Source organism: Rhipicephalus sanguineus, chromosome 2 (genome assembly GCF_013339695.2).
Source record: "Rhipicephalus sanguineus isolate Rsan-2018 chromosome 2, BIME_Rsan_1.4, whole genome shotgun sequence".
Classification (NCBI taxonomy): Eukaryota; Metazoa; Arthropoda; class Arachnida; order Ixodida; family Ixodidae; genus Rhipicephalus; species Rhipicephalus sanguineus.
The window spans coordinates 1,893,162-1,908,688 of NC_051177.1; the positions used below are offsets into that span (position 1 = coordinate 1,893,162).

Below are 15,527 nucleotides of genomic sequence, written 5' to 3' on the forward strand. Positions count from 1 at the left end.
ACGGTGTGGACAAGAGCGTTCTTGAGGCACGACGTGGCAATAGCTCGTCCAATAAGCTTAGAGTGGACGCACTTGAAAGGCAGAAGGGGTTTGTTAGTGCGCGCTTCATAGCACTAGCAGACATTTTCGTTTCAAAGGTGTTGGCGTCTACGAGACGGCATGGGAGGATTTCATTCGAGTCTACGGTGCTCAAGCCGCATCCGAGGCTGCCACCAATTGGTCACAGCTGCATCATCTCTTGCCCTTTCAATTAATATCCCATTATTTCGTCTTTTTGGGTCCCTCAGCTCTAGAAAGAAGTCGTCCAAAGCACTTTTTAGTCGGAAGTTAACCGCGTGACGAGTTAGAATTGCCATTATTTTCTCCTCCCCGGGACTCTGATTATCAAAGCGAGGAATGGTGCAGTAGATTGTGAATGCCACCCTTGTCCCTCGGGTGAGGCACCTGTGCTACCTCACTACAACTCACCCAAACAAGAATTGGCCTTCCCATCAGAATCTCTTCACTGCACCCTGGCCCTCAGACTCCAGCGGCTGCTGAACACCCGACCACAGCAGGAGTATGACTAATGGAAATTGAACCTGGGAACATTTAAAGGGACCGACAACTGATTTTTCTCGACACAGTTTGTTACGGCGTGACAGGAAGCTCACCCTTGGTAGCGTTTGTAGCTGCAGTGGTTTATCCGAAAAGCACGCAGTTATTTTATAAGCAGTATTTTTCGATCTGAAAGGCTCCAAACACGCATGGAGGCTTACTCCAGCAACGCTGAGAATTGATAGCGATGCCGCGCTAGCCCTTGTGAAAGCTGTCGTTCTGATTTCGCAGGAGTTACTGTAACTATGCTGAACCACCTTTATTTTGAGCTTTCCAACCATTTTTGAAAATAGGAAGCTGTTACAATGATATGTGTGGCTTTATACATCTTCCCGGTATTTGTACAGCGTTGTGTGCACCTGCACCCAAGGTTGCCTCTGCCTGTGTCATGGATGGCTTGTCCCGGCGTCGTTGCTTTCTCGATACACGAGCCAAGCCAAGAAATCGAAAACGTAACTGTGTATTGAACGGCCGCACAAAGTAGCACCGCGCGTCATTTCTGAGGCGAAGTGTAAGTAGCAAAACTATGTCGCTCCAAAATCTTAACGATCTGGAAACTGCGTGCACGGTCACATAAGCACGCTGAAAAGTTGCTCAAGACGCGTTGACAAGCATGGGATCATTACGTCACGCGAAGGCAGCGCCACTTTAATGCATACTACTAACGCATGCCTATATGTACATTATTATAGAGCAATACCTTTTAATATAAAGAAACGAACAATATTTTAATACTAACAAAAAAATCGTCAACCGCGTACAGCAATCAACGGTCACGTGGCCGTCTTCATCGGATCGTTGATGTTTTTGCCGCCAGAGGCGCCACAGGTCATTTTTCGCGACTTTCAATTAAGAAATAAAAATATAAATCCATCTCTCACGAAAAAAACAGGGTTGGTTTGAGTCAGTGCGACGGACAATCTTTACATCAGTGGAGTCAACTCATTTCAAATTCTGGGCAGTTGTCGGTCCCTTTAACACAAGGACCTTATCAAGCACAGTTACTTGAGGAGTTAGAAAATGTTAACTAAGATATTATTGGCCTCACTGAGGTTAGAAAAACGAGGAAAGCATGTAAGGTAGTAACTGCTATGGAGGACAACCTGGCAAGAAAGAATGTGGCGTGGGATTTCTAATTCACCAAGACCCTGCAGGTTAAGAGTTCTCTGGTATTAAAGAAAGGGTAGCGAGAGTTGTGATACAACTAAAGAGGAGATACCAGCTCAAATTAGTACAGCTTGACACTCCAACATCCAGTCATGACGACAGAGAACTATAGGAGGTGGTACTAAGTACATCATGGCGGGCTGCAGTTTAAAAGCAGGAAGAAAAATAATATGGTAATTATGGTATTTACCTAAAGCGTACAAATAACAAGTGGACATGGAAAAGCTCTAACGGACAAACAAAGAATGAAATAGATTTTATTCTGTGTGGCCACCCAGTCATAGTACAGGACGTTGACATCATAAGCTAGGTAAAATGCAGTGACCATAGGTTAGTGAGAGTGAAGATAGCACTTAATTTCAGGAGATCTTGAGCAAGATTAACCATCAAAAGACAACCCAACCTAGACGTAGCAAGAATAAAATCAGAAGATTTTAGGACTACAATCGAGAACAAATATGCAGCTTTAAGACGAGGGTAATAGTGACATCGAGAGAAATTAGTCCCTTGAATTTAGAAAAAATTACACCATTTCCTGCTAAAGGGGACCGTGAGGCAATGCGAAGCCGGAGCACTTGCACGGTCGCGTTCCGTTGGCATTCTTTGGGCATGCTACCGACCTCGCGTCGTGGAACGCGAAGAGGAACGCTACACGCGTCTTGTCTTCACTCTAGCCTGGCCGTCAATTCTCACAGGGCGAGCGGGGAACGCAGTCGGCAGGCGTGCGAGAGGGGGGCAGCGTAGGAGAGGAGAGAGAGGGGGAGGGGACGCGCATGCGCTGGTGCTCATCGCGGCGTTGCGCAGGAGAGAATTTCGGCGTGTCTAGCCCGCGTTTCAGAGGAAGAGTGGGGAGGGGAGAGGGGAAGTGGAGAGGAGGAATGGGAGAGGGTGAGTGGAGAGGGTATGCGCATGCGCAGTAAGGATGGTCACGCCGCACACCACCACCACCACCGGATTGAACTCCGCCATAAGATACTTCGCATCTAAAAAAATGCAAGAACTGTGGAAGCGGGCTCACCTTTCTTCTGGAGAGCTGCATTGTCTCCGCTGTGAAGAGTTTGTCCATTAGAAGTGCCTTGTTCACTCTCTTCTATATTTATTTATATATATTTACCCAAGTAAAAATGAAAGGAACAAAGTGTACAGACCCATCCATGCATAGTGTAATAGGTCCAAGACTCGAAGAATATACTATGCCACCGAGTTGGCACATCGCTCTTCAAAGGGATACTGAACAAAATTTTTGCCACCGAGCTTTTCAGCCAGACTGAAAGATTGAGTGCTGAAATCAGTAGGCACAAGCTTCATTTAAGAAATAATGAATTTAATGTGTTTTTCACAAAGTGGGGTGCCACCCATGCCTGCTGTCACCCGCATCTCTCAGTCCACTCTGTGGCCCATATTCACAAACCAAGCTTATTCTTATCATTCCTGTTCCCATAACATGCTTCATAAACAAATATGAAGCCAACATTCACAAACCAACCTGTTATCTTGTGTGCTGCTTACTGTTTCTATGCCCATTAAAAGCACAAGGACGATAAGAAAAATGAGAGATAAGAATGCTTTCGGGCAGGGTAAAGCCCCTAAATAGGGGAGACACAGCCACCGCTGAGAATCCTCCAAAAAGCTTCTCAAAAATATGTTAAATAAACTCTGTTTATTGGAGCAGTTGTCTTCAGAATAGAATTTCAATGTTCTCGTCATTTTTCTTCATTTTTCGTTCAGTGTCTCTTTAATGCTGGAGGACGCCACAGCCTCGTGTAGCACACGTGAAACCTCTCGAGGAGAGAAAGATACGACCCCTTCCAGTGAGGTGATGTGTATTATGTTCGGATTGAAAGATAAGACACTTGGGTTGTGGTAAGCCTCGATGCTCACCGGAGCCGAGACCACCGCGGGTTCAGGCTTAGCGAGCCACAGGGCCGCGTCTACCGTCGCCTGCTTACGTTTAGCGCACCGCTCCGCGCGCGCTCAGCTAGCAAAGGCGTTGAGCGCCGCGCGGCATAAACACAGTGTTCGATCAAACATATACACACAAACACTTTATTTGCCTTCTGCGGCACCCCAACACACACACAGTACACGTCCGCTCCCGGGGCACGGGGAAGCAAGAGGGCTTCCCACGCGGACGATACACCAAGGGGGCCGTGAGCACGTCTCAGCTGGCAATGGCGACCTTTGACACGCCGCTCGGGAAAAAGGTCCCTCGCGGCTATGCTGCGCTCTCTCGCGATGACCACTGGGCCTGGTCGCGAGAGTTAGGGCAATCTCCGTACGCGTGGGCCTCCGGCAAGTGCGACTCGGCGTGTTACGACCGCGCACGAGCACTAGGCACCGCTCTCTGGCTTAGCGTACGAACCGGAGCTAACACTGAGGTAAACACGCCTGCAAGGATGCCGAGGCACCCAGGCAGGCTACAGCCCAGCGATTCCCAAAGGGGACGTTGGACCGGAAGGAAATGCGTGCTTACCCAGCGGCGTCCGAGGAGGGAGCGTTCGTTCTGGCCTGCACGCGCGTCTATCCCGCCGTATTTCGCGGCTCCAAGACCGCGTGCAGCGCCACCACGAGAGCCGGCGCGTAGCGCAAGATGGCGCCACTTGCCGTCGCGGGAGAACGGGAGAGGGAAAGGATTCGCACGGCGAAATGCCCGCGCAGTGGCTTCGGGCGCGCCTCGGATCCCCACAGGGTGTAGAGGATAATAATGTTTTGAGCCTCTTCTAATTCAAGAGAGAGGGAGCTCCTTTTTTCCTGACTGTTGACCTTGCTGCCTCGAAAGAGCATATTTGGGGGTCACACATATTTGCAACACTAGCGCTCGTCCTGTCCCTCTCGTTCCTTTGAATATCTTTTTTTTTTTTTTTGTGCTCAAAAATTTTTCTTTGGCTAACCAGGTAATGTTTTCATATTAAAACTATTCTAGAAAAATAAACCAACAACTAGACTTGCCGTACAGTCAGCACGTGAGAATAGCCGCTCGGACACTGATGTTGCTGTGACTGACAGCTTGGTTGCTATGCAGATACCGTAAAATTTCGAGAGGCCCCGCCACGGTGGTCTAGTGGTTATGGCGCTCGACTGCTGACCCGAGGGTCGCGGGATCGAATCCCGGCCGCGGCAGCTGCATTTTCGATGGAGGTGAAAATGTTTGAGGCCCGTGTACTTAGATTTAGGTGCACATTAAAGAACCCCAGGTGGTCGAAATTTCCGGAGCCCTCCACTACGGCGTCTCTCATAATCATATCGTGGTTTTGGGACGTTAAACCCCAGATATTATTATTATTATTAAAATTTCGAGAGATGCCCTACTTCTGAAAGATTTGGTTTTGCCTGGTATTGGCATGACCTTCTAGTTTTTAAAACCCACTCGTGATGATAGCATCATTCCTTTAGGCGATAACGTCCGCAAAGACAAGGTTAGGTAACATGCGAGATTATTGGCCAATGGGTCCTGGCCATTCAAGGTCACTTGCAGAATCTACTAAACAACATGAGCTAGTTTGTGTCAATTTGATACAAATGCACTCGCATTAGTATCGTGTCAGCTCTAAGATTTCTGGTACTATTTCTGCCATAAAGTTTCATACTACAAAAATTGGAGCATAGTCAGGGCAATCCTTGAGCAACGTCTCCACCACCATGAGAATGATGGGAAGTACAGGCTTCCACTCTGCTTTGGGTGGATCAGTTTGCTTGCTGTAAGATTTGCTTGCTTCGGCAGTCCCCAGCTTCGACGGCCATGTCAGCCATATCGTCAACCTTTTGTTTGGCAGTGAATCATTGGTGTAGACAGGGGAGTTGGGGCCTTCAAACCCCCTCCCCCCTGAAATTTTTCAATTTTGCATGTGTATAAAGCATGCACGTGCACATGCAAAGGCTCGCACAAACATACATAAAGGCTTGTCCCCCTTTGTAGATTCTGCTGTTTCCACCCATCCACTGTGGACTTTCTTAGTGTTTGCTTATAATTTTGGGCCCTTTATTAACATAATTGTGATGCGACCAGGACCTGTTGATGTGCCGCTAGAGACCCTCTTCTCTGCCCTTTCCCGCTCTCGTTGTTCAAGTAGAGTGCTAATTGATCTGTTAAGGCACATGCAGCGCTTCTTTGGTCTCTTAAAAATTTTCTGTCATTGCCGTTCTTATATGCCTAACTCTGTGAACTGTAGCTATACATCTCTGCTCTAGACGTCGTGGGGGTCCAAAGAACGCCACTCTCGAAACACATGGAGACAGTAGATGCCGTCAGGCAAACCAACAACACATGTACATTTATTAACTTGTTTTTACATCACGGCGAGCACGCCTGCCGAATCTGATTCACAACTACTAACACGCTAAATAACGTTATAAAATGCAAATACAATACACAGAAAACATAACACTCGCAATGTACCGCAAATGCGGTGTCGTCGATGTTCAGTAATAATAATATTATCTGGGGGTTTAACGTCCCTAAACCACGATATGATTATGAGAGATGCCGTAGTGGAGGGCTCCGGAAATTTCAACCACCTGGGGTTCTTTAATGTGCACCTAAATCTAAGTACACGGGCCTGAAACATTTTCGCCTCCATCGGAAATGCGGCCACTGTGGCCAGGATTCGATCCCACGACCTTCAGGTCAGCAGTCGAGCCGACGTTCGACTCACCACGAGGTTTCTACAGGAAACGAGCTGCGGTATCGTCTCCATGGACCCACCACGGAAGACATCCATCTGCGCACACCGCCAAACCCCAAAGAGACTCGCTGCTCTTTCCTGCACACCGGCCTAACCTCCCAGGTGGCGCTGTTGGCGCCACCGCGCTAAGCCTACGTCGCGCGAGCACAGCACCACATCTCGCTCGGCGGCTGTTAATGCTAACTGCGGCTAATCCGCAAGGCGCGCATGCACCATGAGGCACCAATGACGTTACAGGGGGTAATAGCACCCCCACATCCCACAAACCTTGGATCAGCACATATCCCGGCATAAAAAGCTTAGAACACAAGTTTGTGGGGTCTGAAGATGTTGCCGCGCTCAGAACACATGGACACAGTTCACACCGTCCGGGCAACCAACACGTATACATTTATTAACCTCTTCTACATACAACGAGCTCGCCTGCCGAACTTGATACACAACTATAGTCGGATACAACTTAAGAAGACAGGAGAGGCCCCGCCCAGGCCACCGAAGCGCGGCAGCCGATCGCCTCCGCAACTAAAGAAATAGTCCCGCTCATGCATGCGCTGATGTTCTCCGAAGGCAGAGCCACCGGCCGTCCCGCTCACGACGTCAGTCCCGAGTGCGCGCCCATTGGTGCAGGCTTGTGTTCATCCGCCTTTGAGGAGGAAATGTCGCTGCCTTCTAAAGTTGTATCCGACTATAGTAACCCGCTAGTAACCTTATACAATGCCAATACGATACCTGGGAAACCTAATACATTCAAGACTACATTAGACATACAATGCACTGTGAATGCGGCGTCGCCGATGTTCGACTCACCACGAGGGGCCCATGGGAAACGAGCCGCAGTATCGTCCCCCACAGACCCACCACAGGAGACGTCCACCCACACGCGCCGCCAAACTCCAAAGAGAGTCACTCCTGTTTTCTATGCACCGGCCTAACCTCTCCACAGTGGCGCCGGCAGCGCCACCACACTAACCCTAACCCGCGCAAGCACAGTGCCACATGTACCTCGGCGCCCGTTTAACCTAACTGCGGCCTATCCGCGAGACACGCATGTGCCATGAGGCGCAAACGGCTTTACAGGGGGTGATAGCACCCCCACATCTCCCCCAACCTTAAATCAACACATATCCTGGCAAAAAAAAACTTGAAACAAACAGCTACACAAGCTCTACGAAAGAAGACAACACATATGGATGTTGCGTAAATGTCCCTAAAGAATGTCCATGCACCGCGACACAGCAACTGATCGACACCGCTGCACTGGCTCGACAACTTGACCTCCGTCCCGGGATCACAAGGCAACGTGGCTGTTGGCGCAAGAGAGCGTTGCTCACGCCGACACATCCTCTGGTTGCGGGCAACACTCACGAGGGCTCCAGTTTGAAGGCAGCTGCACAGGTCACACACATCACCTCTGCCAGAGATGTCTCAGCCACATTCCCCGCCAGTGGCGAAGGCGATGTGCAAAAGACAGCCAACCGTGGGTTACATCACTCCTGCTGTGTACACTGAAAAAACTCTTGACAGAACGGTGCAGTAGGACAAAGAGAAGGGACGCACGGGCACATCGCCTACGTGGTACGATGTTCAGTTTGGCTAGCAAAGATATCGACGGCAACTGAGACACCAAATTCAAGTGAACAAAGGTTGCTTCTCTCCATTTAATTGTGCCATGCAAGCTAAAATGAGGGAAGCAGAGTGCAACACCTCAACGCCACAACCCAACGGGTTGTGTCCCACGTGCAACAGGCAGCTCCGCAGAGCCTTAGGCCTAACGAGCCGCTCGACAACAACCGGCATCCAGCAAGCACCCCGCACAGGCGCAGAAGAGGCATCCCCGAGGAGACATCAGATCTGTGAGGTGGCCCTACGTGCTCGCTGCACACAGCAGCTTACCAAGCGATCGGTGTCTGCCATCCCTGACAGTGTCACGACACGCCGGCGTCAAGTTGCAATACAAGACAGCTATGATGCCCGTGGCCCCTGGCCACCCGGCTCCCTGAGCCGTGACTCCCAGAATCAGAGAGACAGAAGAAACTATTTACAGAAAACTTGGACCACCTACGAGGCTTCCATACTCACTCGCTTGTCTACAATCCACGTGCTCTATGCCTCGCTCTCCCAGAATGCAGACCACGTGGCTCTCGTACCGACAACTCAACGACGTTCTTAAAAAAAAAATCAACCACTTTTGAACAGAAAAAAAAGCTCTTAGCGTGCCGACAAGTTCAATTACACCACAGCAACTGATCTTCTAGCTCTCAAGAAAGCACGCCGCCAACACAAGCAATGAAGATCGCCCTAGGCCTACTCTAGCCTGGCTCACACAAAGGTTGCCCCGAACTGTGAAAACTGTCATACAATGGATCCAAGAGCTCCACGTTGGGCAGCCAGTGTGGGGTCTGAAGAAGAACGCCGTTCTCGGAACACACGGAGACAGTAGACACCATCGGGCAAACCAACAACACGTGTACATTTATTAACTTGCTTTTACATCACGGCGAGCTCACCTGCCGAATCTGATACACAACTACTAACATGCTAAATAACCTTACACAATGCCAATACAATACACAGAAACCATAATACTCACAATGTACCATGAATGCGGCGTCGCCAACGTTCGACTCACCACAAGGGTTCCACGAGAAATGAGCTGCGGTATCGTCCCCATGGACCCACCACAGGAGACGTGCGCACACCGCCAAACCCCAAAGAGACTCGCTATTCTTTCCTGCATGCCGACCTAACCTCCCAGGTGGCGCTGTTGGTGCCACTGCGCTAAGCCTACATCGCGCGAGCACAGTGCTGCATCTCGCTCAGTGGCTGTTAATGCTAACTGCGCCTAATACGTGAGGCGCAACTGCGCCTAATACGTGAGGCGCGAACAGCTTGAGGGGGGTAATAGCACCCCCACAATGTCGTGAACATGGGGTGTGCCGACGTTTCAGCAAGCGGACGGGTCTTCTTCAGGGCGGCAGCTGCTTTCCTTGTGTGTATGTAAATGCTTCTCCTCCAACCCAAGCAAAAGAGGAGGACAGGGCTACTGCAAAGACAGGGGAGAAAGGAGCGGAATGTTGTAGCTGGAGTGTTTCCTGCTGTAGCCTTAAATTGTAGCTGCAATCAACTAACGGTGTTTCCGAAAGAGCCCATTAGAAACCTTCATGGATAGCAATTCAAAATCCCTGTGCCATCCAAAGAAACCGCCTTTCCCTCCGCTTTTCTATTGCTTCTATGTGCGCCCCTACTTTTAAGAAGATTCTTCTCAATTCTCTGGTATAAAGATTCACCGTAAGGCGTACAAAATCAGCTATGAAAGTGCTGCACAATTTCACCATCTCCATGCGTTCAAACTCCTTCAATCAGCATCAAAGCATTAATTTAAGTCTCTAAATGTAGTGAGGTGTGCCTGTTAAGTGGCTACCACGAAGGGCTTTGTCTATAATTACGAAATTTATAGCGCGGAGCTTCTACACAGGGGACAAAGGAACACGACGAGCACAAGCGCTAACTTCCAACTGACGTTTAATATCTGCGCTCGCAAATATCTACAGTGAAAGAAAGAAAATAAAAGAAGAAACAGCTACAGCCACTCATCTGATTAGCACCACACGTGTTCGTTGCATTGCACTTTTACCAGCTGCCATCAAGATATCCCATTTCTCTTTGGGATAAGAGAAGGGATGGTGCGCTGACACACTCGTAATCACCGCGGTTCATTGCTGCGGCTTCTATTATTTCGCGCGTGCACCGGTCTTTGTCTCTAAACAACACTGCCGTATTGTCAAAGTACGGTATGCACCCACACTCCTGGCAATGTTGCCCCAGGTGCCCTTGTCTTCCTTTTGCCACGTTGCCGCTGTGCTCCCTTAAACGGTTGTTGAGGCATCTTTCCGTCTGCCCGACGTATTTTCTGCCACACGACAGCGGTATCCTGTACACAACACCTTCGGCGCAGGCGACGTATCTGTTCTTGTGCTGTGTATTGCATTTCCTTTTTTCCTTTTTTACTGGTGAAGTCAGGTTGCATAAGTTCGTCAATTTCTGGGGGGCTGACATGACGACCCTGACGCCTGCATTTTCGCCAATCTTCTTGAGACGGTGTGACGTTGAGTGCAGATATGGAATTACAGCCACCTTCCTTTGATCTCGTTCCTCGTTTTTGTCCGTTTGATCCCGCTGACACGCCTTCTTCGTCTTGCGCAGAAGAACCTCAGCTACAGCTACGGTCAAGTGCTCTGGGTAGCCTGCTGCAGCCAAGCGCTGTATCTGACAGCCAAAGCTTTCACTGATACGGTGCAAGCAGGACTTCTTGAGTGCATTAAGCAGACACATCTGTGCGATTCCCCGTTTTACAAGTTTTGTGTGAGCAGACACGAACGGCAAAAGGGGTTTCCTGCTCCGTGGCTCGTAGATCCAGCACACATGGCGGGGGGAAAAAAGCAGCTTTAGGTCAAGGAATTTGAGCATGTTATTTTCAGGCATTTCGTGCGTGATTTGCAAAGGCTGGAGGCACCTTTCAAATGTCTTTATCATTTCTGCCACTTCATCATGAACATGTTCCACGTTACTGTTAATTATGACCAGAAAATCATCCACAAATCTGAAAATTTTTGCGACGCTGAATCCCGATAGCTCTTCATTTAGCTTCGTGTCAAGCGTGGCCAAATACAGGTCACTGAGCACTGGCGCTATGCATGATGACCCTATGCACACTCCGGCTTTCTGCAGGAACACTTGGCCATCCCATTCTACAAAAGTAGACGTCATGTAGAGGGACAATAAATCTAGAAACCGCTGCGGAGCCACATTACATTTTTCTTGAAAGGCCATTGCCCCGTACTCAAAAATCTTCTCATCCACGCATTTCAGAAGCTGGTCTTGAGGGAGGGTGTAATATAAGTCTAACATCCACTGAAAAGGCATAAAAGCCTTCCTTATCGTGTTCAGCCAGGAATTCGATGACTTGTTCTGAGTTTTTCGTTGCAAAGGGGTCGTTGATTTCGAGCAGGTTCAGACCATACTGTAGGAATCTCGCTACACACTTCTGCCAGGTGTGTTTTTCCGAGACAATTACTCTGAAGGGCGTGTCCACTTTATGGGTTTTTGCGCTGAAAAACATTTCAAGACCCAGTCTACTGCTGCTTTCTATTGTCTTCACCAGTCTTGGAAGATTGAGTTGCTCACACAGCTCCTTCGCTCTGGCCTTGACACGCTTCAGGCTGACTTTGTCACACTTTTTTAACACCGATCCAATAGCCTCACCAGCTTTCATACGGTAGACAGCGTGTGAAAAAACACCAAATCCACCTTGTTTGTCTGCGGTCACCACGCATAATCACCGCAGCAATGAACTGCGGTGATTACGAGTGTGTCAGCGCACCATCCCTTCTCTTATCCCAAAGAGAAATGGGATATCTTGATGGCAGCTGGTAAAAGTGCAATGCAACGAACACGTGTGGTGCTAATCAGATGAGTGGCTGTAGCTGTTTCTTCTTTTATTTTCTTTCTTTCACTGTATATATTTGCGAGCGCAGATATTAAACGTCAGTTGGAAGTTAGCGCTTGTGCTCGTCGTGTTCCTTTGTCCCCTGTGTAGAAGTTCCGCGCTATAAATTTCGTAATTATGGATTACCAACTAGCCCGAAGCAACGCCTTGCTGGCTTTGTCTAGTATCTAGCTTTGGGATCCAAACCTGCGTAGAACAAATTGTTCAACATCGGTGTTCTTGGAATGCAGGTGTTTGGTGACGTACCTTAATTACTCGAATCTAGGCCGACCCCGATTCTAAGCCAACCCCCTAAAGTCCGAAGCCCGAAAAAAAAAAAAAAAAAACTTACATCGAATGTAGGCCGGGTAAAATTCACAAAGAGAAAACATTTAATGAAAATATGAAGATGAAACGGAGCAGTTGGTTCATCATCAAGATGCCGCGCTCATTCCAAGTCGTCGTCGCTGATCTCTTTGTCGCTGTCCTCAAACAGTGCGCAATCCCCGGTGCCATCAAGCGCATTTGATATGCCGCACTTCTTGAAAGAGCACACGATCAAAGTTCCTGGGATGTCGTCCCAGGCTGCAGCCACCCAGCCTGCCAACTGAGACAGTGATGCCTGCTTGATGCGGCCCGTCGGCGTCAGCTGGTGGTCCTCGGTGCTTAACCAGTCCGTGTATAATCCCCGCAGGCGATCCTTGAATGGCTTGTTTTACCGTGGACCAATAAAAGCCATCCTCGTTGCGGCGCACGCGAAGAGCTTCTCCCATTGGCCCCTCCAGCGACGAACATTCTTTTCGTCCACTCCAAAGTCCCGCCCGGCTTGAACGTTGGAGGACGACTCCGCGGCTAGCACAACTTTCCTTTTATATGCCGCACTATAATGACTACGCTCCTTTGGCGCCATTGAGCTACGCCACACACAGCCCACTCGAAGCGAGACTCAAACTGACGAACGGCTCGCCTCAACACTTGCCACAAAGATAAAAATGGCGGCCTCGCGTGCGTACTTAAGCCAGGTGTTGGCCCGGCTACTAACGGCTACAATACTGTCTAGGTGGCGCTAGTTTTGCAACACTTTTCTCAATGAAAAATGGCGCGTTTTTCAAAATCCTCGAATCTAAGCCGACCCTGGAGTTTGATACAAAGAAATTCTGAAAAATCTATCGGCCTAGATTCAAATAAATATGGTATGTCACTCTGCTGCAAAGTGATGATGTGTGGTAATTCTGACTGGATGTTCAATCTTGGCATGCCTCAGATTTTAATATAACAGTTTTTTCTAAAATGCGTATGATGTGGGCCTGCTAATGTCACATAGGTGTTTGTGCCACTGTGGACTAGAGGACACTACTAGCCGAAGACGAAGTTGAAGTGTCTCGGGCTTAGATCGATGGTGTTGCACTTGTCATAGTGCGTAAATGCCACACCTCTTACGTATTGTAAATATACTGTAAATACTGCAACTCTTCGCGTAACAATATAACTTGAATTGGCACTTTTTTTGTGGTGCAGTTAAAAAGGAATGCCACCACAAGAAACGATATGCTCACTTTTGTGATACTTCTTGACCACAAGTGGTAATCGTAATGCTCACTCATACGTGGCTATTGGCTACACCATTTCCTGCCTCTGCACACAGTCACCACATAAGGGTCTTGGTTTTTGTAAAACCGTAGTGGTCAAAATGTGGCAAAACAAGAACAATGTTCATTACCTCACTTGAAGTGTCAGAAAAATGGAATAGTCTGTAGTTATACATGCCCTAAATAGCAGTCGCCCTTGTGCAGTGGTGAGTGATCCCGATTTACAAATAATTGGTCGACCGCTGTGTGAATGCATGGAAGATTTTGTTGTCTTCATAAATATTTGCGTATGATGCAATGATGAGCAAAGTAACTTAACAGGTGCAGTGGGCTAATAATAATAAGTATAACCTCGTTACAACGGATCTGCTTACAACAGACATTTGGATACTACAGACCAATTTGCAGTCTTATGCAAACTTCCCTAGCTGTTCTATTGATTGAGCTTCATTTACAACAGATTCTGGTACAAGGGACATTCGGATATAATTGACTAAAATGTGAGGCCAGCAAGGTGGTCGGACCCTTTACAGCGGACTTTTCTACCATGCACAGACATTCCAAATTCAATAACTTCCGACTTGAAACATTGCTTGGCATACTTTCGGGATGGGAACTGCACGCTAGACATCGACGTACCGATTTAAGAACAAAGGCCACCGATCTCCGGTCTGTCAATGATCAGTTATGCCTAGCCGTGGCAGCAAAAAATCGGCGCGCAGCGTGTTTGTTCTTGCGTTTTGGAGTGCCGACGCACGAAATTGCTAGCCGCTGCCTCCACTGCTCCGAGCGGGGGCTGCACAGTCAGCTCGGCAGTGGGCTACGCTGCCGAAGCATAAATGCCCATCCGCGCTTGCGACAGAGCACATTGCAGCTTCTTCGCTGTTCTTGCTCGCAAAGTTCGAATTCATCTCATACATGGGTGCCGTGAGCGTAGTTAGGCCTAGCCATGACTTCAAGCAGAAACCTCGGTTGCAATGTGCATGGCCGCAGTGCGAGATGTTTCAGAGTACGTCATGCTCGATCGCGAGTACAAAGAGTTGTCCCCGGATGGCCATCGTCACGAGGTACGATGTGCTGATGGGCAAAACCCCTAACCGCGGGTGCGACGAGTCCGAGACGCGTGTCTGCAACGTGTGTGACAAGTGCGGCACGATATTGTAATCTGACGATTGAGCTTCAGCTTGAAGCTGCCAAAATAAAGCGTAATTATGTTCTAAATGATCGTCGACCCGTGAACACAGAATGAGTGCGAACGTATCACTGAGTAGTGCGATTTTCGACAGCCATGACCTCGCGACGCGCATGCAGCAGACGACGCCCTCCCGGAGCAAGCATCGGATTGGCAGCAGCAGCCAATCGGAGGCCTCGAAACGAACGTCAAACATTTGCTTTTTGTACACTTTCTTCTGAATGGAGGAGCTAGCTGAAGTGGGGAATTCGAATACAGAGAAATACTCTTTCCAACGAGCCCAGAATGGTGGCACCCGGTTGCCCCATAGCGGAGCTACAATTTTTTGAAGAACGCTATTTTGTTTTTGTTTTTTGTTTATTTTTGCGATTTCCGAATTAATTCTTGCCACATTAGCAGGTGCAACAAATTTTTTACAGCACTTCTATGTGGCTTCCGTTCTTTGACCGCGTTTTTGACTCTTAATTCTCTCCGGTTATAACAGACCCATTCAGCGTTTACATAAAAGTCTGTTGTAACAGTACTCGGATTTTACATACTTCCTTTACAACAGACCAAAATCCTCTTCACTTATGAAGGTCTGTTGTAATGGGGTTATATACTACTAGCCGTTTGAATGTAGGAACAATACCAGATGATAGAAAGTTCTTTATGTTTGATGGGTGCTCCTTATGCATTTCTTGACTAATACTGGGGTTGCCTAGTGGTCGGACATTTCAACAAGTATTTTTATGGCGTTTTTTCCTGTCACTCTGTTCCGCCATGTTTAAACCATACGCATTGTATTTCACTGCCTGATGTGATATCAAAACGTG

The 15,527-nt window shown here is 48.4% G+C and overlaps 1 protein-coding gene across 2 annotated transcripts in view; it reads left to right on the plus strand.

Annotated features, from left to right (window-relative positions):
• The window catches only part of LOC119382338 (transmembrane protein KIAA1109 homolog), a 961,129-nt gene that overhangs the window by 906,305 nt on the left and 39,297 nt on the right, over positions 1–15,527 (plus strand). The gene's annotated exons all lie outside the window — the stretch shown is intronic.